General features: G+C 43.4%; 1 protein-coding gene and 1 long non-coding RNA gene across 2 annotated transcripts in view; one reads left to right on the forward strand and one right to left on the reverse strand.

Annotated features, from left to right (window-relative positions):
• Positions 1–20953, reverse strand: part of CHST15 (carbohydrate sulfotransferase 15) — a 68736-nt gene extending 47783 nt beyond the window's left edge. Inside the window, exon 1 of the mRNA XM_051801168.1 lies at positions 20877–20953. The gene's annotated coding sequence lies outside the window, so the exon portion shown is untranslated. The remainder of the gene's footprint in view (positions 1–20876) is intronic.
• LOC127477212 (uncharacterized) overlaps positions 1–24118 on the forward strand; it is a 629249-nt gene that overhangs the window by 130952 nt on the left and 474179 nt on the right. The window lies entirely within an intron of this gene.

Here is a 24118-nt window from a genome sequence, read left to right on the forward strand (position 1 = left end):
AGCCGTCCTGCCGCGGAGGAAGCGGCGGGGAGCCCCCCCGGGGCGGGCGGGGCGGGATGCGGGGGTTCCCCCGGGCATCGCCTCCGCGGCATCCCGGTCCTCCAGCACCGCCGCAACAGCGCCGGGTGGGATGGCTTGAGAGCCTTGGGAAGGAGACGGACCTCTCGTGATCCATCCGAAAGGAATTCAGGCTGTCCCGAGCGAATGGCGTGTAGGTGGCACCGGCATCCCAAATCCGGGTGTGCAGGCAGAGGTCAGCCCGAGGAGACCGGGCTCAGATGCTGCCAGGACTCCGTGGCTGGAGGGAGTCAGACCTTCCTGCTGCACACCTTCCAGACCATCTACTGCCTGGGCCAGGCTTGAAAAGGCAACAGCACAGACATGGGCTAAGAAGCCAAAATGTTTTACTCGGCGAATGCAAGGCTCATTCTCAAACAAGAGGATCATACCACATATTAATAAATATATACATACAAATTGAGTATATGTATAAACTGCTAAAGGGACAAAGGGCAGGTGGAGATTAAATATTGGAAAGAAATTCTTGGCTGTGAGGGTGGTGAGGCCCTAGCACAGGTTGCCCAGAGAAGCTGTGGCTGCCCCATCCCTGGAAGTGTTCAAGGCCAGGTTGGATGGAGTTTGGAGCAACCTGGGCTAGTGGGAGGTGTCCCTGTCCCATGGCACAGAGCTAGAACAAGATGGTCTTTAAGGTCCTTTCCAGCCCAAACTGTTGTGTGATCCTATGATGATAAATGTATATTTAAATGTAGAATCTGCTTATTAAGTCATCCATGGGATATGTGCATGTCCCTTCTGTGACAGAGCACATACCATTTCACAAAAAGGTTTAATGCACTGCTTGCAAAGCCAATGGTATCAGAAGAAGGAAAAGTCTTCATATTTCCCTTCTAAAAGTAACTGTTAGGCTTAAATCCACATGTTTAAGACTCAGTAATATTATTTCTAAGTTGGAGGTGATGAAGCATGAGCTAAACATGAAAGAACAGGGAATTTTCTATTTTAGTACTTCCTTTCGTGATCAAACCCATCTTTGGTTTTAACTTTCAGAAGCATCTAAAACTTACACAGATTTGTGGGAAAATCTGTTTTGAAGTGAAACCATATGTAACTTAATAGTAAAATGCAAAACCGAAGCTTACAAATTACACAGCTATGACTGGGAGCCAAACAGATTAAAGATTTCAAGAGGTGATTGCACACCTGTAAGACCATATATGAATAACTAAAAGACAGACTTTAAAAGTCACACATGCACACATCTTCTACAGCACAGTGAATATATCTCTGTTCAGATCACATCTGACTGTCCCCTAGGTTTTAGGTAAAAACTCACACAAAATAAAGCCCCTGAGTAGACGAAACCTGTGATTTATAAAATACTCACGGATATTCAGTTATTCTGGGTTAAATACACTGCCCTCCAAGGCCTTTTTCAGCCTCCTGGGATGCTCTGAATAGCAATTATCCTTAGCCAGATTTCTATCTAATTATACTCCCTTCCTTTTTCGTGCTTTTTTTTTTTAAATAAAGAAAATCAGAGAAGCTGTCATGAAAACAAGGTCTTCATTCCCTGAGGAAGTCTCTGTTTACATTATTCCTCCCCAGCCAGTAGCTAGAATAGGTATGTTGATGGTGGCATCCACATGTGGTACTTCAAAATTCCAGGCACTCCATAAAGGTTGTGTCTACTCATATCACAGACACTTACAAACAATCTTCAATGTCACCTGGTGAGATGGGGAGGAAAGCACAAATATTTATGGAATAATGAATCACTGTCGAGGAATTAACTGTGTTACCACGAACAATCATAGAATCGTGGAATGGTTTGGGTTGGAAGGGACATTAAAGATCATTTTGTTCCAACCCCCTGCCACAGGCAGGGACACCTTCCACTAGACCAGCCCCACCCAATCTGTCCTTAAGTACTTCCAGGGATGGGGTGCCTCACCACCCTCTCAGTAAAGGATTTTTCACATCCAATCTAACCCTGCTCTCTGTCAGTTTGAAGCCATTCCCTCTTGTCCTGTCTGTACATGCTCTTGTAATAATAACCTGAATAAATAGCCTAAAATCTAAAAGCTAAGACTGAACTTTAATTCTCATGATTCAAGGAATCCAAAGAGGGAGGAAAAGAAGAGGTTTCAATATAGACATTATAGTAGAACTATCTCTGACTAGATTGGTTTTCATAAAAAGAAAGCTCCTGACCTCCACCTCTGTAAATACAATTTCAGCTGGTTGCCATGCTTACTCTGCAACATATGATGGATCATCTCACTTCTAAAACAAGTTTATATATATTTCTTAGCTCTGAGCAGGCTTATCTGCTGAAAAAAAGATGAGAGAGCCCTTTAGTAGTGTTGAAAATTGGGCACACAACGAGCAGTGCAAGTGTGTGAATTTAAAAGGTGATTTTTAAGCTGGGGAGTCTTTCCTCATTGCTGCTGGCTGTGGTTTGGGGCAAAACTCTGGTGGAGAGGTCCACTGACTGGGTTTGACAGCAGCAGAGCTGTGCATTTGTAGCCAGATTTAACTCTGGGATAAATAAATCAGATTGTGTCCTCAGAGCACCGCTGTAATGGGATGCTAATCCCGGGAAACGGGCTGCTTTTCCTCCACGTGCCTATTACAGCATCAGCATCTCCAGGTTATTCTCACAGGGAGGGGTTAGAAATGCAGATATTACTGCTTTGTGCTTCCTCTCTCCCAAAGTCAAACACCAGAGGAAGAAGTTCATTGCTCACAAGCACTCAGGAGGCTTTCACTTCCCACTCTGGCTGCTTTTGGGGAGCCCTTTTCCCATGACCTCCCATCCATCACCAGACAGTGCTTTCCAAAGCTTTTCTCAGAGGATGTTGCTGCAGGGTACCAGCATAAACTAATATCCTTACATCAGATGTGATTCCACCAGGAACGGATGCGGGTTGTGAGAGGAAAAGATAAAAACTTCCCCCAAACACCTCTGTCCTCGCTCTGCCCCGAGCTGCGAGGAGCAAAGGGACCTACCAGTTGTCCCAAGGGAGCTGCCTGAGTGAGCACCTTCAGGATTCCCCCTTTGCCCAGCTAAGCAAAGCTGGAGCTGGAAACAAATAATTTCCTGGGTGGGGACCTGTAAATCTGTGCGGGGAGTTTCCATGCAGTGAGCCTGGAAAACCACAAGGTGATATATATGTTGTACTCAACAGCTTCAGGACTTCCAGTGCTGTGCCGCTGAGCTGCTCTGCCGAGCCGAGCCACGGCACAGCCCAACCCAGCACAGCCCAACCCCACACGGGTGCTCAGTCCCACAGTTGCTGCCTTAGGCTGGGCTTAGGACGTGCAACTGCTGCCCTCCAACACCCACAGGGACTATTTCAGCTCTCTTCCAGCCCTGAGACTGTGCTCTGAGCTGCGAGTTGGTGCTGTGAGAAAATCGCAGGAAGATTTGCTATTCTTAGTTGTCTGTTCTCCCATTAAAATATTGGTGTAATTCTCACTGGAATTAATGGAATGTGTATATTTTAGAGAAATGTGTTATTACTTTCATTTTGCCCCCGGTATCCTGGCAACAGACACATTCCTAAAATACAGATCGCTAATTTCGTGTCTTGTACATCCTTCAGCTCTTGGTAAAGGGTATATCAACCTTCAAATACTCAAAATGCTTTTTTGCTCTTTTACCAACTTGGATCGGGAATTATTCTTCTTGGCAGGCACATCCCTGGAGTGCATCTGGGAATTCGTGCTCAGTCTTTAATTGAAGACAATGCCTTTGTCCCTGGAACGGGCAAAAATTAATATTGAAACTTGATTAGATAAATGTGTCAGAATTTGTTTTCCCACAAATGGTCTGTTAGATCTTAATGATGAAAGTTGAGGGCCAGTTTCTTTCTGCCTAATGCCATCCTTTTATCCTGAGCTGTGTGTCCTTCAGCACCCTAAAGAGTTCCTTTTTAGCTGTGATCTTTATGCCCTCCATGTACTTGTTGAAGGGTATCATTCCCCTCTTAGTCATCATTTAGCCAAGTGATGCATATTAAGTTCCTTTAATCTGCACTCATAATTCAGTCTCTTCAGACCTTTAATCATTTTTATTGCTCTTCTTCTGAATTCCTTCCAATTTGTCTGCATCTCTCTGGCAGTGAGGTACCCAGAATTTACTGCCTTATTTTAGATGTGATCTCCCTGCAGCAACGCAAAAGATGTTACCTCCTGCTACTTTTGTCTACCACTGATTTAACAATATGCTGGAATTGTGAAATAGCCAGGAATCAATTAAAATAGATTTTAAACGGTTCAGTGCTCAGAATTACCATAAAGCTTTCGTGGCACTGCACATGAGAAGGCTTGAAGCCAATGGAAACCTGCTGCTTTTGGAAATACCTGTGTGTGACTTCCAGGGCAGGAGAAGCTTCTAAACCTGCTGCATGTGCACAGCTCTGTGAGCCTCTAAAGGAATATGAACTGGGAGTTATGATTTAGAGGACAAATGGAGACGGGTTCAAATTGGCACCAGAAACAGCTCGTGTGTGCTGATGGGCCAAGGATTTGACACTGCTCCTCCTAAAACTCTTTTGTGACAGCACCCAAGGGCTCAGCACAGCAATGGCAAAACTAGGTGAGGCAGCAGCTTGACATTAGGTTGGTTCAGGCTCTATTTAAGTTGTTTTGCTTTGATAAAAAAATTTAAAAAAAAAGTTTTTGGAAATCTCTAATGCATTATGAGCTTGGATTAACAAAGAGCTCGAGATAGCTGAGCACAGGCTAAATGGGGAAAGATGTTCTAAGACCTCTCAGATCTCTGCTGAAAGGATCAGGTGGCTTCTCTGTCCCCACCATGTGTGATTCAAGGCACACCTCACTGCCACTGAAGGCAGCAGGAGCTCTGCTCCAGGTTCCTCCTTTCCCATATGAACAGCCCTGTGGTTTCATATTGCTTTTGTGGATAAGGAGGGAAGGGTGTTACTCTTGGAGGAGTTTAGTTTCTGTTACAGAGCAATCTTTTTCCCTCTGTGTCACAGATATAAACTGTCACTCTCCAGATCTATTTTGTGTGTTACTACATTTGATTTCTGAGCCACTGGTAGGGAATTGTGGGTCACTGGGCCCTTTCCTTTATACTCTAGTGCCCTGAGTTTTCACTTCCATGTCGTTTATTACTCCTCCTCCAGCTCCTGGGTTCAAAATGAAGCATTTAAAATTTGATCAGGGATAAGTTCTAATAAGTGTTGGATTATATGTGTACCTTTTCCCTTTTTCCTTAAGTGATTTTTACAATTCTATCTACCTCAAGAAAAATCAGATTAGCTGCAGTTTATAAGCTTTTTTTCTCTGCATCCTCTAGTCCTTCCTCTTTCCCATCTGTTGCTCTTTATTCATGCTTAAACCCAAAATTCCTTGCAAACCCCAGCCTTCAGCAGGGGCTCCAGAGTTATAAAAACAGCTTGTGGCATGAAACACATAGAAATACAAGATACCTCCATGCACATATGAATCTTCCCTTAAAAATTGTTTACATTCTGGATAAACATCTCATATTGCTGGACCAAAAAAAAAAAAAAAAAAAAAAAGAAGACTGTTTCTTTTAGCCACAATTTATAAATATTTCAAGTACCAAGGCTGATTTATTAATGCTGAATTTGTGGGATGAGCACTCACTGTATGAAATCGCTATTTGTTGCAATAGAGGTTCTTGTACAAAGAGTAAACCCTGTCACTGTGTGAGGAGGGATCCAAGGGGGACTCTGGGCACTCCTCACACCTGATGAGAAGTTGCCACCTGGCCAGTGTCAGAGGAGGGAGGGGCAGAGTCTGGAGCCCAGCCAAGAGCTCCCACTCTGCCATGGGGGGATTGTTGGGGTGCTCCTGTGCAGGGCCAGGACCTGGACTTGATTGTCCTTGTGGGTCCCTTCCAACTCAAGATGTGCTATGATTCCATGCTTCTGTGCTTTTCCATGCCTCATTTTAGCCCAAAGGGTACCTGGTTCCAGGAACAGTGAGGTCAGTCACTGTTCCTGTAGGTATGGCATCATCAGTGAGGTCACTGCAGGAGGTCAGCCTGCTTTTCTAAGAGGGTTTACTGGTGTAGAGATGGCCTGTGCCATCCTGCTTTCCTTCAGGAGCAGAGGATGGGCCTTGACCTTGTACAACTGCAAAAAGATGAATTTCCAAGCCTGCTTTTGCTGGATTAGCCTTCATTTTAGATACACAAATAAAGTCATTTAACTTGCAAGATGTTATATGAAAAATACCGCGATAGATCAACTGTCTTTACCTTCAAAGTTATGAAACCCATTATTACAAAGATCAGTCACATACCTCCTTGCTGACATAATGATAAATGTTTTCTCCGAGTGTTATTCTATCTTCTAATTTCAGAAAAATTAATATACCTTTCTTCTGCTTTTTTTTTCTTTTTTTTTTTTGCTAACTCAGGCCTTGTTACCAAGCCATTTTAATTTGCAATCATTCTTCCAGTGCACCTGCAATGATGGAACTGATAAACATTTTCTCATATGATAATTTTTAATGACTACCACAGTTGCAGCCTAATTTTAACATTAGAAAAAATACCAGAGGTGGCGGAAGACAGAGAGATAAAACTCAGCCTCCATCACACAAGCAGAAGAAATAGCATGGGAAAGATGAATTTCATACATATATTACGTTGAGCAACCTGGTCTAGTGGGAGGTGTCCCTGCCCATGGCAGGGGTTGGAATGAGATGGTTTTTAAGGTCCCTTCCAACCCAAACCACTCTGTGGTTCTGTGATTCTGTGATTATTTACTCTTAATGCATTTTTTTCTGACAGGTTTCCGGTCATACAGTTAAAACGCCATCATACTCGAAACCGTGAGGAACCCCTCAATTCCCCTTGTCCTCTCCCAGTGCCTAGAAACTGAAACATAAGAGCAGAGCTTCTGCACACTGCTAATATCTTGCTGAATCAGGCAGTTTGGTGCAAAGCCAATTCCTGTGACTCCTGTGGTCTCGCATGAGAAATTACCTCTGTTGAAGAAGCGTTGACCATTTAATATACAGTGCTCATGACTCACCATATATTCAGAGAGCACTTTGAGGTATTTCGATACTGTCTCTGTATTTTTACAACCTGAACATATTCCCTGGAGATTTATTCAGCTTTACATTCTTTTTTTTTTTTTTTTTCTCCCCTCAGACACATTTCCAGGAGTTTTATGGGGGAGCAAAGAGGGAGCCTAACCAGTGCAGGCAGCTCGCTTAATTTAGCACAGTCCTGTCCTTTCCAGTTCACCCACCTGCAAAATGGGAATAATAATAAGCACTTAAGGGAGAATATTCACATGTCTGGCTTGAGATCTCTAATGTTCGTCTCTCCAGAGGCTCAGCAGAGGGAAATAGCTTCTAATTCACAGGCTTTGAATGGGCTTCTAATGGAGCTTGCTTCTCTTCTGGCAGTAAGGTAGACCAAGTTCTCAGCTCGAGCACCCCTACATCAGGCACTCCAGTGACAAGCCAAAATCCAGACACTCTGAGCATCCTCTTTCATGCCTCATTCTGCAAGCACTTCCATGCTCAGCTTCCAGCTGTGGAGCCATATCTGACTAACTCAGTGATTTTCTACATCTGCAAAGTGGAGAGGGTTGCAGGATGAAGGCCACGCATCGCCCCACTGATCAGCAAGGGTGAACAAATGAGTATTTCAACAGCTCTTTATGTGTATTAAGCTCGGTAAAAGCACTATTAATTATCAATATGGCCAGTCATTATTATTTATTAGTGGTTAGAGCAAACTACCGAGACTCACATCTCATGTTTCAGTCTCAAGGCTGCAACTGTGTGATATTGAGCAAGTCCCTTCGCTTCTCTTGTCCTCATTTTCCCTGTCATTAGGACATTTGCATCATCCTTAAGTGTGATGTGAACCTCAATAAGGCTTGAAAAGAGCTTTGAGAACTTTCTGGTGAAAAGTGAAATATTAATGTCAAGCATGGCTGTACCGCAGAGGAGACAGAGGGAGAGTCTCCTCCCTATTCCAAGAGCTCGGAGTGGTGCCATGGAGCACTCCAGTGGCTCGTGGATTCTACCCAGCAACAGCGAGCAGGGCAGGGAAGCACACCGAGCCAGTTCTCCTCAAAGTGAGAGCCAAGAAGCACCACCAGGGAGTTCAGAGTTGGAAAACCCATCCCTCTATTGCTTTTCCTCTGGATGCACAGGCAAACTGCCCGATGGTAGGCACAAATAGATATTTAGGCATCCAAACACCCACTTCTGGGCACAAAAATGCAATTTGGGAGTGTGTTTCTCATAGCAGGACTGGCACAGAAATCAATCTTTATTTCTGAAAATCTTCTCTTCAGTGTTTAGCCTTTGTGTTGATTATGTGAATCAGATCCCTGTTACAAATGAGCCTCATGTCCCAGGAACTAATGTGCTTTTGCTCAAGAACCAAGACTTTCTGCATTTCACCATCATTCTGTTCGTTACCAATTCAGCTTTCCTGGCAATGACAAAAAATGTCCATTTCCCTGGAATATTTCTGGATGGTAAAATTACGGTGTCAGTTGTGGGCAGTTGGTGCTGTATTAACTCACTAAGGCTGTAATGCCACATTTAATCACACTGTTAGGAAGCCTGGACACCTCCCTTCACGCCTCTGGTTTCCACAAAATCCTTTGGCCATTGTTATTTTTTTCAATTCACTTTTATGCTTAAGACAGTGGCTGCCAGTTTCTGCCTGCTTGGAAATATAAGAGCAAGACAAAATGAAAAAGTGACAGTGACATAAACACTACTGAGAGGCCTTAGTGTGCATTTTAAGGACTGCTGTAAATCAGAGTGAGGAACAGAGACAGATTAGCAATGCCAAAGCAGAGAGGTGAATGTGCATGCTGGGATCTACATATTCCTGTAAAATGCATCTACATTTAATTTATACCCAATGCTAGGGACATTGTAATGTTGAGGGGGGAAAAGGATGTGTTGACAGCAAGGTCAAGCTCTTGCACAGTTCCTCAAGCTCTGCAGGAGTCATTGATGGAGTTAGTGCAGGTTCCTACAGTGATTCAGTCACATTTTCTTATTTACATCTCCCACTCTCTTTACACCTCCCTGGTAGAAGCAGAGCAATAAGTTATTCTAGGTGATCATATGCAATAAATTCTTCACTTCAAATGTCTTCTAACTTCTGTCACCAGGTGTTTGCTGATACTCTCCATCCCATTGTAAAATCCAGCTGCCTCCCCCAAATTGAAAAGCCAAACCCAAATACCTAAAATGAGTCACATATCCACACATACATGTGGTGTTTGAGGTAATGTAGCAGCCTCAGCTAAAGCAAATTCTCTCTGAATTTGACCCCCCCACCAAAAAATTACATTTGTGAAAGTTACATTAGTGCAATGTCAGGTTTGACATCTGCCACCTCCTAAACCAGGGAACTCTAAAGTTAAATGTACCTTTGGAAGCAATGCTTGGCTGCTCTGAGTTACCATCTGTAGTTTTTTACATTACTGTTTATTCTGTTAAATTTATGCCTTAGTGTGCAAAAATGTCCACAAACTATGAAAGCAAATGAGCAATGTGACAGCTCTCAGTGCTGTAAAGACAAGAATTTTGACATTATCAGATTTTTCAGACCTGGAAATCTCAAGGCTTAACCTTATGTAAACTCTTGGGTTTTAAGTTTAAAATCTCTCCTTAGCACTGGAAATTTGTAATACTTTTTCCCTCTGACTGCACTTCCAGAATACTGGAATTACCTCTCATGTTAGATTAAAACAATACCTATGTTTGAGAGCTCTTTGTTCAGAATAGATGACTCTCTCTTGTAGAACATATAACTACCAGTATCAAAGGCTTCTGTAGGAGTTTTTAGGCCTATAGCTACTGCAGGCTGCAAAAAATCATGCAAAAACCTTTGGTGCTCAGTTCCTTGTGCTCCCAATCTCAAATGCAGCCTACATATGAACAAAGAAAAATGTTTGGGAAATATACAGGGATGCAAAGGAAACCATAGTTGGTGATTTACTTGCAGGTGATTATTTTTTATGCAAAGTGATGCAACATAGAAGGGTGCAAACTTCAGTGTGGTTGACTGATTTATTGAACGAGTTTTACAAAGCTCCTCGAACTTCTCTTCTCTGGTGGGCTGCAATTTCAGGATTTTCTTCACTTGTCCAGGATTAAAGGCCAGGTTGGACGGGGCGTGGAGCAACCTGGTCTAGTGGAAGCTGTCCCTGCCCATGGGAGGGGGTTGGAAAAAGATGACCTTTAATTTCCCTTCCAACCCAAACCAGTCTATGACTCAGTGATTTGCAGCGGTTCATACCAAGCACTGAGACCACTGGAAATGTCTGATGTGTTTCCCACAGCAATGGAGATCAAACACAGAGATGGTCCACAGCCATTACAGTGTTCCTGACCCATGCCAGGCCAACTGCTCTCATCTTGCACAGATGGGCTGGAGACTTGCAGGTCTGATGTGTGGACAGGACATCTGTGTCTTCCTGGAAGCTCCCAGCTCCCTGGACATCAGGCAGTCCTGGGATATAACCTCTGGCTTGGCTTCATTTTGCCATGCAGGAATAAAATCCTGTGCTAGCACAGTCATCCCTGTCATAGAATCATCAGTGAAGCTGGTCTGGCATGTCCTGGCTGCAGCTAAGGCTGCTCTAAACTCAGCTTGTGTATGGTTTTCATAGGGAAAAATGATGTAAAAGGAAAGCTTTTTGGATGAGAAGATGCAGAAGTGCCTAGAAAAGCTGCTGGAGCACCATTGCCTTTTTTACTTCTGGTTCAAAAAAGCAATGTCAGTCTGACCCATATGCTGGAATCTGTGCAGAACCCCAAAAGACTTACACACTCTCTGGAAGGCAAGTGCCCATCTGGTGTCTTCGTTCATTCATTGCAGTGCTGGTAGGCAGCAGAAATACCTCAGGGAGAAGTTGGGGATGAAAAGATATTTTTAATAAACCAGACTGCAGTGATCTATAATAGGAAATAATCATTGAGCCATTTCCACAAATATCTAAATTTCTGTCTCCTACTTTCCCTTCCAGTGCTGGCAGAGAAAAAACAGAAATAAAGGTTTCTTATACTGTAAAGCACTTCAAAAATTTCCCAGTTAGGAGCTTTCTACTGTATCAAGGTCACTGTTAATATTATTAATAATCATTTTCATTTAAACTACTGCAAAACCATTAATCTGATGAGTATTATTCTTATCTTTATAGCAAAAAGTATTTATTAAAAGCATGTACAGTGAAAATTGGTAATAAGATGAAGCAATGCAAAGTAGAATGCAATGAATCCCTTGGGAGGAATAATAAAGATTTCTAGCTCTTTTTATTCCTCCCAACAACTTCACAGTAAGAAAAAAAGCAAGATAACAAAGTAGGCTCGAAGTCACTTATCAGCATTTGCAAGTTCTCTGAGTGTTTATCCTCAGTGAGAGCTGGAGGGATCCATTTCTAGAAAATTATTATTGTCTGCCCTTTGAGCAAGAAACTGTCTTGCTGTTTTTGTTTAATTAAACTACTGCTGTCAATTACTGTCTGCAAATAACTTGAAAGTATTGCCCAGTGAACCTGGGGAGCACTGGGAGTCACCAGGGCCTCGTGAGCTCCCTCAGCACTCCCTGCACATCTATTGAAGGTGGGAGGCGAGAAAATTCCACATTTCTGTCCATTTCCCACTTCCTTCAAGGAAATAAAAATAACCCCTTAATTGCTGTGGCCCCATTGATTGAAACATCAGCATTTCCATCCCAAGTTGAAGCATTTGTTTTAACCCCAAAGGCTTCATGTTTGCTGAGCTTTTCCTCTTGTCCTGGCGAGAGCTCCCTGCCGGGGGGCTGCCTGCTCCGCTCCCCTGGCTCACACTCCTCCTGCCAAACTGGGCACTCCTCTTCCTCTCCCTCCTGGCACATCCCTCTATTTCCAATTTCACAATCAGATTTTATCCCTGCTCCTTTTCTCTTCTTATTTTTCAGGAGAAAGAGCAGTTGGCTTTATGCTGAGCCATTGACCCAGGCTGTCGGGGGCCGGCGGCTCCGTGAAGGTGGAGTGGTCCCAAAGCTCAGGAAAAACAAAGAACCATGCTTTGCCCGTACTCTGTGTTCCCTGCAGCTCTGCTGGAGACTTCCTCAGGCAACAAGAATTCTCACCACCAGGCTGCAGCTGAGTCTGGCAAGTGTTGCTGTGTGAAAAAATGACAATCTATTTTTTTTTCTTTTCTGCTGGTCACCAGCTGAGCAAAGGCTCCTGGTGTTTTCTGCTGCTGGAGAGCTGAAAAGGCAACCTCTGATAAACTTTCTGGGCCAACAACCTCTTATTCTCACTGCCACGGTGCACTGTAGCTGAGGACCACATCTTGGCTATTAGTTATTAGGTTATTAAGTCCTCTTCCTTATTCAAAGTCTCCCTTTTTTCATCCCAGTGTTAGCCCAAACAAGTGTGAGGACAACTCTTTATGACATATATGGTCTTAATTGAATTAGGTGAAATTCTGACCAAAGTAACAGGATTCTCAGGAAGATGCAACCAGAGAAGTTCCACCACTAAGTCTGGGGTCTAATTTTTCTTTAGGGAACTCTTATCAGTGGAGTTGAAGGCATTGTGCTCTTTCCAATGGCCACCCACAAAAAAAGGTTGTTCCCCATCAGTTTTGAATGTCAAGGACAATTGACTGTGGGGTAAGATTTTCCATAATGTATGTGGGCTGTACATTCAATATAGTGTGTACCTGGACTCCAAATTTTACTTTCAGGGTGTACAGAGATAAGAAACATCATTACAGTAGAGTGTAATGTTAACTAGGTTTGGTTTTCTCCTGTCTGGTTGGCCCAGCACAGTTCACTGGTTTTGTTTGTGGATACATTGGACCACTGTTCAAGTATTTACAATCCCTGCCATGGGCAGGGACACCTTCCACTAGCCCAGGTTGCTCCAAGCCCTGTCCAACCTGGCCTTGGACACTTCCAGGGATGGGGCAGCCACAGCTCCTCTGGGCAACCTGTGCCAGGGCCTCCCCACCCTCACAGGGAAGAATTTCTTCCAAATACCCACTCTAACCCTACTCTTCCTCACTCCATGGGAATATATTCAGCCTTTTTAATTGACCTTACTCCCGTTGCCTACACATTACAGAGAGACAGCAGTGCACTCTGGCTTGCAAAGGATGATTCCTATCTTGAATACCTCTGTTCCTGCCTCTCCTGCACCAAACTCCAGCTTTGATCCCACTTATTTGACCAAGGACTTTCCTACGGGGAGGGTGGAGGACTCTCAGTAGGTTCTTCTCTGAACTCCAGTTTTTCTGTGGTGAAGAAAACTTACTTACTCCTGGCATAAAGTCCTTGTATCCCACCCCCAGCTGCTCAGACTGCTTCTCATACCAGCAAGAACTTGGCTCATCACAGCAATCATGAGGCAGATTGGTCTGAAGGGAATGGTGATGCCTGTCTCACAGTGTGCTGGGAATTTTTCTTCCTTTTTCCACTGTAAAGCATTCTTCCTTCCCCAGCCTGCCCTAAAGAATCTAATTAGTGGCCTAATTACCACCCCCATACTATGCCCTAGCTGACCTTTTCTGGCTGGTGTTCTCAGTCTGCCTTCCCTTGTCAATATAATTTTGGGGTTTAGGTCTTCAAGGTCTGTGCTACTTCCTCTGTTCATCACTACATCACTGCACTCCACTCAATGGTTATTTTTTTTTCCTACTCCAGCAAAATTGAACTGTGAAAGCACTGTAAATTTTGAACCTCAAGAGACTCCTCATTAAGCAACAAATAACTCTCTGCACCTACTTGATATTACCCTCCTGCTAGCTGTTTGTCACGACATGCCTTCCTCCCTGCTCAGCCCGCTGTGTCAGTTCCACTCAGCTGACAGAGCTGCTGCTTGCCAAATAACTGCACATTATGGTCTGCTTTCTGGTCCTCTGACTTTAATATAAAGGCAACAGCATCATTTTTATCCTCAGTGAATTTGGTTCAGAGGCCTGTGCTGTCTCCCCGCTGTTATCAGATGTCAACCAGCAGCATTTCACGGGAGCACACCCCGACACCATCCTGCAGGAACAGCCTCTTATGGCTTCAACACCACTGCTGTTGCTGATGGCATTTCCACACAAAGAGGTGCTGTCCAAAATAATGAGCTACATTTAGTGCCTCAATGTTCTTCTCCTGACACTGCCCCACCGGGACACCTGCCAGCTGAGGTCCCTCCACAGCCCAGGTCCTGGGAACACTTTGAGCTCCCACTCCTTTGCAAATCCAGCCTTGCCCTTGGGTTAAGTGGTATCACAGCTCTCTGATAGGTGCACTGTTAATTTTCAAGCCACAGTGCATCTAAAAGCCAGCCACCACCCTGGGAAGGGTGTCATAAAACAAATACTCCTTTCCTGCTGAAATGCATTATTAAAGCCTCTACCCCATAAATCCCAAGTAGATAACACTCTCCATGGCACCTTGTAAAATAAGCAATTTTCTGCTACCGAGGAAGCAAATTCTTTTTCTCAATCCTATCTAAACTCCACCAGCACGGTGACAGACACAACACTGCATCTGAGTTTGGTTTTGACAGCCTCATACATTTCTAACTCTGTCAGCAAGAATAAAGGTTTGAAGCTTTTCACTTTAAAGACCTCTGGAGCAAAATGGAGTTTCTGGGACTGATTTCACCCTTTGTGTCTACCAGACTTTGTGTTATGATGTTTCCCACCATTTCCACCACTGCTTTATTGCAAGGTAGAATTTAAGTGCCGAGATCAAATCTGGACCGAGTTACCTTTTGAACAAAGGGAGTGGAGCCAGGAATAGAAAGATAGACATCATAGTTTGCCAAAAATGTGTTTTTCCACCCCCAGAACATGTCAGGATGAAGCTTACCGTGTATCATACCCTGTGGGTGCTGCTGGGGCAGGAACAGGGAACACTTGCCTGCTGTATCCTACAGTCCTTGCTAAGACAGACGTGGAGCAGCACTTGGACCAGTCCAGTTTTGCAACAGCAGTGTTTGAGGTGATATATCAATTTTGTCTACATTTTCTAGTTTCCTAATGAATCTGTCAATGTTTCATTTCAATAAGATACAATCTTCATTTTTTCTTTGGGTTTGTTTGGGTTTTTTTTAACTATAGCGCTACATTACTGTTACTTGATGATTATTACATCAGCAAATGTTAACATTTTATTCCAGTCTGGAATGAGAAGAAATTAAGAAATTCCAGCATTCACCTACAAAATGAAACTGCAATTTTCTAAATAGCTCTAATCAGCTACAAGAACAATGTACTATTTTCATCCCTGATGAGCCCATGCAGGTATACAAATTCATTTCTCAGAATCAGAGGTCCATGGGATCATTCACTGCAGAAAACTATGGAATGTCTCTCTCTTGTGCTCATTTCTAGAGCAATCAGCAGAGTTAACTTAGTAGTCCATTGTTATTTTTCTGTTCTTTGGTGCACAGAGTGTATCTCCTGTGTACTGAGAAGCTGCCAGCAAAGCGTTCAGTATCAACAGACCTTACCAAGGTCCATATGTGACCACAGATTTTAAATACAGATATTTCCTTTTCCTTTTAAAGCTGAAGTGAAATTCAAGAAATCTTTATCTACATTATCATATATTCAGAGACCAACCTGAAGCCAAAAGAAATTTGTTTCATGTTATGGGTGAAAAAATGGCTTGTTCTCCAGCTCAGCAAAGACAGACTACTCAGCATAAATCCCTCGTGCTAAGGCCCCTGCTCCTCATTATCAATAGAGAATTCCCAATAAGAAGAAAAAGTATTTTCCTTTTCCTCCTCATCCTCACAGTTCATCTCAGGATTGACCACTCTCCAGTGTTGCTTTTCCTCTGATAAAACTTATACCAAGCTGCTTTCACCATGTCTGAGGAAGAAACCCAGGACCCATGTCCATGAGAAAGGACCCACAGTGTCACTCAATCCTCATGAAAACTAATTAAAATTCCTTTATAGGGAAACCAACTCTGGGTTGGTTTATTTTTATTTTTTTTCCAGTCTGCTATTATAAATAATAGCAAGGAAAAACAAAGTTTTAAATTTGTGCAAATGCCTTGACAAAGTTGCGCTTCATCCTTGTGTAAATATTGCTCCTGAAACGCTGCCAAGGAATGGCCTGGAGTGTCTGCAGCCAAAAAAACCCAGACCTGCTCCTATCTGAGCCCATGAGACCTACATATAGCTCATGTTTGTGGCTGGTATTCCAGCTCTTCAAAATTTGCCTCTGAGCCTCTCCTGACTGGGAATCCAAACTGCTGTCCCCTGACTTTGTGTGGCATTTCAGGAGTAGTCACGGCAAGTTTTGCAAGGAAAAATGCTTTTATTAGACAAAGTGGAAAAGCTGGAGAGAAAGGCCAAGCTTTCAAATAAGCAGTTCCTTTCCAAACATCCAGACTTGCATGCCTGGATGCTTATCTGTTCTTTTAGAGTAATCCAGTGAAGATAAACTTTCTCCCCATGAAAGCCATTACTTCTCTTAAACCCTAGACCATCATGGCTAAAATACTGTGGCTAACTACAAAGATGATGAGGGAGATAAGGAGAAGGGAATCTGTTTAACTAAAAAGGGATAAATTTATACAGAATGAATAGAAAATAAATAGCCCTCTTGCATAATCTGGCTGTATTCCTCATTTCAGCTTCTCCAGTGGTTGGAGCATGCATTCAAGTGGGGAAGGGAAAAATCCAGTTGGAGATGGTATTTGTAGGATGTGTCTCAGCTCTAAAGTTTCCACTGAATCTCTAGCTCCCATATCTCATTTGATAGGAAACACTAGCTGTTAGGCACAAGGCTTTTCCCAATGCCTCTGGAAATGGGAGGGTTCAATTAACTTTCACGAAAAGTGATGTGGGAATAAACAGGAATTACATGCTTTTCAAAAGCACAGGCTGAAGCTTGAAAGCCTGCAGGCGTTTTACGATCCTGACACTTCATAACCCATGAGCTTGCAGATGTGGAGAAAAAATTACAGATGAACTTGAATTTAAAAATCCCATAGGACAATCTCCTTGTTTTTCATGAGGTATCCAGACTAGACTTTTCACTCCAAGGTAGCGCTTACATTCAAAAATCCACATGTAGGATGAACTGCTGAAGACCTACCTACTGTTTTCCTGAGTAGGAGAATCATCTTCTCTTATGCCAGGAGAAGGAGGAATGGCTGCAAACTGCCAGAGGGCAGGGTTAGAATGGGATATTGGGAAGGAATTCTTCCCTGTGAGGGTGGGGAGACCCTGGCACAGGTTGCCCAGAGAAATTGTGGTTGCTCCATCCCTGGAAGTGTCCAAGGCCAGGTTGGACGGGGCTTGGAACAACCTGGTCTAGTGGAAGGTGCCCCTGCCCATGGCAGGAGGGTAGACTAGATGGTCTTCAAGGTTCCCTAAACCATTCCATGATTCTATGGTAAGTAGGCTAAGGAGAAACCTCCAAAAAAAAAAGCTTAAAAACCTTCTAAATCCCACTCCTGAGTCTGTACTGCAAATGTGACTGGGACCATTGTCCAGCTCATCAGTGCTTTTTAGTACTGCAAATACATGTAAGTGGTTCATTACTCTTACAGATATCTGCAGATGATTTTGTGATCATAAAATCTGGAACAGGGCAAGTTCCTGAACATTCCTTCTAGTGCCAGGGAAGGTAAATGCTGGGAAGCACTATATGCCAAGGAATTTTTAGTTGCTCTGCTGCAGCCAGCACTTTTAGTATCTCTGTTACAGCCATCAATAGATATTTGAATGAGCAGAGCTGGCATTGCACCATCTTCCTGCATAGAAAACACTCTGATGTGGTTTTTTTTTTCCAAGTCCCTGTTGTTGTCCACGTACAGGAAAAAAATCTAGTTATGGTTCAGTGTAACACTAAATGTTAAACTCTTGAGTTATGTACAAATTCCAGTAGTCAGAAGTACAACAGGCAGAGAAAGAGAAAGGGAGAGATCTATTTATAATGGAAATCCACAAAAGAAGCTAAAATTAAAAGAAAAAAATCTTATTTTAAGAGACAACATATGGTAGTTAAAATATACAACTATTTCTTTGTCTTCATATGCAACCTGGTCTCACTGATGAGTCCTGTGATATCCCAAAGAATAACTTCCCAAAGGCCAAGAACACAAAAGATTGTGTTGTTTTTGTCCTTTAAACAGTTTTCCATAGTAGCTGCTATTTTCTGTAGAAGCAGGAGAGCAAATAGAGGTCTCCATCCCACGATCACTTCCATGATTCACAAGTATAATTTGCTCGTGTCAAGTGTAGTTCAGGGAAATAAAAGAACTGAAATTGTCAGGTTAAGTAAGTTAACTTTTCTCAGGTTAAAGTAAACTGAAGAGAATGTCTTCCTGTGAATTAAAAAGTTCATATCCATGTACAATTGATGAAGTATATATATAAATATGAAAACCAGTGTGATATCTGAGGCATCTGTCTAATCTAAGCATTCCCTGTCCCATCAGTGGCTTCTTTATTTGGATTTTCCTTTCACCATATGCTGTTGACTCCTCCTCCATCACTGACCAGTAAAGATCACCACTCATGATGGACTGAGGTGACAAGAAACACAAAAGTTTCACACTGAGCAGTGGATTCTGGCACTTGGAGACAACCCAGCCTGTGAAAGATGTGGTCCCTCTGACAGAGGGAAGGTTAAGATGTTGGGAAGAAGAGTTTCCCTGTGAGGGTGGGGAGGCCCTGGCACAGGTTGCCCAGAGAAGCTGTGGCTGCCCCATCCCTGGAAGTGTCCAAGGCCAGGTTGGATGAGGTTTGGAGCAACCTGGGACAGTGGGAGGTGTCCCTGCCCATGGCAGGGGGTGGAACAAGGTGCCTTCCAACCCAAACCATTCTGTGATTCTATTCTATGATTTTGCATTATTTTAGGGCCCTTTAAAAACTTCCTCTATGGTTGTACCTTACTCTGCAAAACCCCCAACGCTGGGATGACAGTTCTCTTCACCCAAATGGTTCCATGTACCACAGTGTGTTCCACAAAGCTCTTTGCCAATGAAGGCATTTAGTTAAAAAAAAAAAAAAAGGCACTATTTTAGTAAGAAAGCTGAGCTGACAAGCTTTAAGTGTGGGCAAGGCCTTAGCTCCAAGTTATCAGCAGACGTCACTATGGCCAATCACTTGAAGTAGTTAAATTATTCTGGGTTTTAAGGTCAGGAAACAGTGAAACAGTGAAATTGTTGCAGGAAAGAGTATTTTACATAATTCAGCTCTCAGCCCTGAACCAAAAACACTGAGGATAGCCTGGAGGAGATCAATGCCTTTCATCCAGTTCCAAGAGAGTCTGGAAACGCTCACAATTAAATTTGTTAACCATCCTTTAACCTTTTCCCCCTTTTCTTTCCATCTACTCTGGTCTCTCCACATATGCCTCCTTCCTGTTTATTGGTTTAGTTGCTTTTAATAAAAGAAGGGGAGATCACTGTGATGATTTCCCCCATCCTCACTCTGTTAAGGATGGGTTTGCTACAGGCAGGAGCACAAAACTGTTCTGCCACTACTGCTCCTCTTGTCGACACGGTGATCTGGTAGGTGGTTCCTCAACACCTATGAAATCTTCTCATCATTCTTATTGCCTGTACCTGCTGTGTGTGCACAGGATCCCAGCTTTGCCTCCTCTTCCCCAGTGCAGCCTGGATAACCAACCCTCAAACAGGGCTTTTATTGCCTCAGGAAAATTAAAAAAACACAACCCCCTCAAAACTGTGGCTCCCCTGCTGTCACTTTGGCTGAGCACCTTTGCGTTTCCAGCATCCACACAACACCTTGTTTAACTTGCCCACTTCCACTTCCAGGAGTGGTTTTCCTCTCTCTTGCTTTGCAGCATCACAGCAATGGGGAGTTGTACACTTTTACAACATAAAAACCCTCTCCCTGCAGGACTGCTCAACTAAAAGGGAAATCAACAGTAGCATCAAAAAAAAAAGTACCTGGGTGTGGGAACATTCCTCTGCAAAACAAAGGGGTATCTGCCACATCTGTGGGTCACAGCTAACCTGGGAGAGGGGAAAATTATCCTTTCAGAGTGAATTCTAAATGAAAAAAAATAAAAAGGAAATTTTGAATATGAGCAATACATTCTTGACACTTGTATGGGATTTGCTGTCTCCAAATATTTAATTTCAATAAAAAAGTGCTTAATCCTCTTAATGAACTCATTATGTGCTGAGCCCTTTGGTTTGCAATTAGAAACCCAGAAGAAAATGAAGTGTAAAAGTTGGTCTTGTCCTTTCATGTGAATGGAGAGGGTAATTCTGATTTTCTCTGTGGAGTAAATGTGTTCTGCCAGACTAACAAAAGTAAAAATTCATTAAAAAGTGGCACATTTGAGTGCTGAGCTGTACCTGGATGCACAAGAGTCACGTCACTTTTGAGAGAGAGATGTCATCTCCCACACAGCCCCTGCTCTTAGATAACCACCTTTTTAAGCATGTTGATGTTGTTGCTTTTCTTAATACCTTTCTAATTCTACTCTTAATGTTTTTTTCACACTCATGCATAGCCAGGGATATTGCCCTGAAGAATCATCCACTGGGAAAGGATGGGTAAAGCCAAGCCAGTGACAGGAGGGGGGTTTGGTTTTCTTGTAGGATCAAGTAAACCATAATAATGCCACACAACATGTAATTATCACTGCTCCCTCTTTGCACTCATCATCTCTGTGGGCTGGATTCCTTTGGGAAGGGGAAGGGGAAGAGGAAGGGGAAGGGGAAGGGTGACACCTACTCTGACACTGCCAGTTTTCCCCATCAGCAGGAAGTTCACTACATCTGACAAGACAGGGAAAATCAGTGGGCAGCAGGTTCAGAGAGCTGTGGGGCTGGGCTTGGAAGGAGATGGGAAAATTCAGCCCTATTTTGTTACCTGTCCCCGTGGTACCAGTCCAGTGCGAGCGGCTCTCAGACCCCGGGGGCAAATGCTTGGCCGTGCAGTGAGAAGCACCAGGAGCCGAGAGTGCCTCCATCCATCCTGCCAGAGTGGCATTCCCGGGAGGGGCTCAGCCCTTGAATAAGGAGCCGGTGGTTTGCTGTGTGCTGGAGCAAGGAAATGCTTTCACAGAGGGTCACTGCCATCGTGGCTGATTTCAGAGGCAGAAGGAAAGCAGCCTCTGTCCTCCCCAAACAGACGTCGGGGGGTCACTCCTGGGTCAGCACAGGCTCATCTACAGTGGAGCAAAGTGCACCCTCTGCAAGCCTACCTATAATTAAAGACCTGCAGCTTCCTACATATGTATTCTGAAAACATCTGTAAGCATAATTACAGCAACCACTTAAACAGCTTAATATGAGGCAGGCATTCTCTTTCACTGGGAGATTGCTTTTAATGGCTCTGTGTACAGCAGAGTTTGCAGATAAGGCCAGAAGTGCACCCAATTATCTCTCTGCTGGCACCTCCTGTACTTAAACTTACATTTTCAAGCTTTTTAGTTTGCTTCATGATAACTTTCATTCCCATTAATGCTTAATTCTCCATGCACCACTTTAAAAATTAAGGATCCAGCTCCAAGACTTGGCTCTGGCTCTCCAATTGCCCTCGGAGGATGCTGTAGAGTTCAGCCTCATTTCTTCCTTCTTCACTGTTTTGACACATGCTGATAACACTCTTTTGTTAGCTGAGAGGTATAGGTAGTATTTGTTTTGCAGGAATTACTCCATTTTGGCCAAAACACGGGCTGTGATGGCTGTAGTGTGGCAAAGGGTGTTCAGAAAGAGACTGAGTGTAATTCCTGGCAGTGCTACAGCTCCCATTTCCACAGTGTCCAGATTTCTCCAAGACTCTCATTAAGGCAAAGTTGTGGAGAATTGTTTGATGTCTGAGACACAGTTCTCACTTGTGGGATTTTTCAACCTGGAAAAAGAAATTAAAAAACCAAATTAAAAATGTCTGCAAATCTGAGCTGTTTTCCAGGAAATTTATTTTTAACTGGTTTCATTTTCTCTTTCCTGCTTGCCTGAAGTGTCCCCTCCATCCCAGTTGGGGTGTTTGCATCCTCGTGAGGAAATCACTGCTTCATAGCACTGGTCTGAGGTGTACTGTAAGACCCAAAGATTGGGACCCACCTGGAGATCATCTGGAGAAAGAAGGAACCAAAGATAGATCCTTTCTTAAGACACAAGTCCAGTTTTCACCTCAAATAAAACACTGGAAGGACTGGATAAATTGGCTGATCCCACAAGGGTGGGAGTGCCTTTGCTGGGAAAGGCACTGTTAAGACTTGAAAGTAAAAAGCAGAACTGTGAAGGTTCACATGCACAAAATCTGTGACTTGGTTGTTGTTTTTTTTAGCGTGGCCTGCAGACAGAAAGAGAAAAGCAGCTGCCTAAATAAGGAACTGGCTTACGAAGAAAACATTTTATGAACAAACTGTTGTCTTGCAGGAAGAGGTCAAATGCGGGTTGGGGAAGAAGATATAGAGACTTAAAAGTCAGAGATCATAGAATTAGAGAAAATCCTGAATTGTAAGGGAGCTACAGGGACCATCGAGTCTAACTCCTGGTCCTGCACAGGGGATTTTAGATATTAATGTGATTGAGAGTGGAGAAGGAGAAATCAAGGTATTGGTGGATCCTAAAGGCCAAATATGAATATGCAGAGAGGTTAGAAGAAGAGGACACAGGGAAGGAAGGCTGCTCACAGTTTGTGGGGCTCCTCCACCCCCGTTTGCCCGTGAGGTGGTGGGTGCTGGAGGAAGGAAACGCTGGTACTGCTGCTTTCCAAACAGATGAGCACATCCCAGCCCCCAGCAGTGCAGGAGCTTTGGTTTAGATTTGTGGGGGGTTTTTGTCTCTCATGATAGCAGCATTCCAGAACAAATGATCCCTGGGTGACTGCATACACTTCCTGAGTCCTCTCTTGCATGTCCTTTCCTGTGTCATGGCCGAATTCTCATCATCACATGGACCAGTTGCACAATCCAGACCTTATTTTTCAGCCCACGGAAAAGCAGCCCCTGTCCAGCTGGCTTGTTCCTGTAAAAAATGTGACCTGTGGAGCTCAGAGATTATGGAAATTCCACTGGCCCACTGACTCACAGACCTCTTTCTCCATCTCTGATGAGCAGACCAAGCCACTGGCTGTGTTTGGAGCAAGGGTTATGCTACAACCGTCAACTGGATTTTGTCCTCAGTGAATCCTTATGGTCACATCCAGGCCATCTGCTGCAGCACAGGGACTATTCCATGGCACCAAAGGTTGGGAGAGTGAAAGCTGGGCTGGGTGGTCCTGGTGCCAGCTGTCCAGCCTCTCTTGGTGCTCAGGAGATAGGAACTGCCATGGCACTTACACACCTCAGCCCCCCGCAAAGGAGATGATCTTTCCAGTAGCAGGAAATGAACATTCATCCAAGACTTCAAGTTTAGGCTTCTTTTAGAGCCAATGGGGAAAAAAGGATGGCAGAAATTGCCCCAGGGGATTTTCTCTCTATGGACTCTCTGGAGAGCTTAGAGTGAGCTTTAATGCAGATAAATAAATTTTATCTGCTTGAAGTTAACTGAGACATGTGTTGCTCTCACAGTATGTGCTTTGAGTGTGACCTGTTGTGTTTGCACTGTCCCCACCCATGAAATCTGAAAATATATTTTAAAAGTTAACTTTTTCCCTGAAGTCTTAAATGCCAGAATTGCATCCAAGTAGTCACACTGATCATACTTCTACACAGCCTTACAAAAAAAGTAAATAAAAATGTATTTTGATTCACCGAAAGATCTGGACTATCAGAAATGACACTGAGCTGTGTCTGATGCTGAGCCATATTTCAGTGTGTTCTTCTGAATAACAGAATAGGAATAGACTATTTTTAAACTAATAAAAATGAGAGGTATTTTCACCCAATTAATTTTTTCTTGTAAGACCAGTGAAAGCTAGAAAGCACATACATTTATCTGAATAACTGTAGTTGCATTTTGTGTGGATTCTGTTTGGAAGAAGAATACAAGCCTTAGCAAGTATTTTTACAGACTACAATAAATACTGTGTAAATAAGACATGCCTAATGTCTTGCTGTATTCCTGCAGGATCTGAATTCTGTTGTGATTCAAACTAAGGAAAAACAGAATTTTGCCAAAAAGCTAAAGGGTTTCTTCCTCTCCTACTATAATCGGAGGCAG

Source organism: Manacus candei, unplaced genomic scaffold, assembly GCF_025592945.1.
Source record: "Manacus candei isolate 608988 ecotype Guabito, Panama unplaced genomic scaffold, ASM2559294v1 h1tg000050l, whole genome shotgun sequence".
Lineage (NCBI taxonomy): Eukaryota > Metazoa > Chordata > Aves > Passeriformes > Pipridae > Manacus > Manacus candei.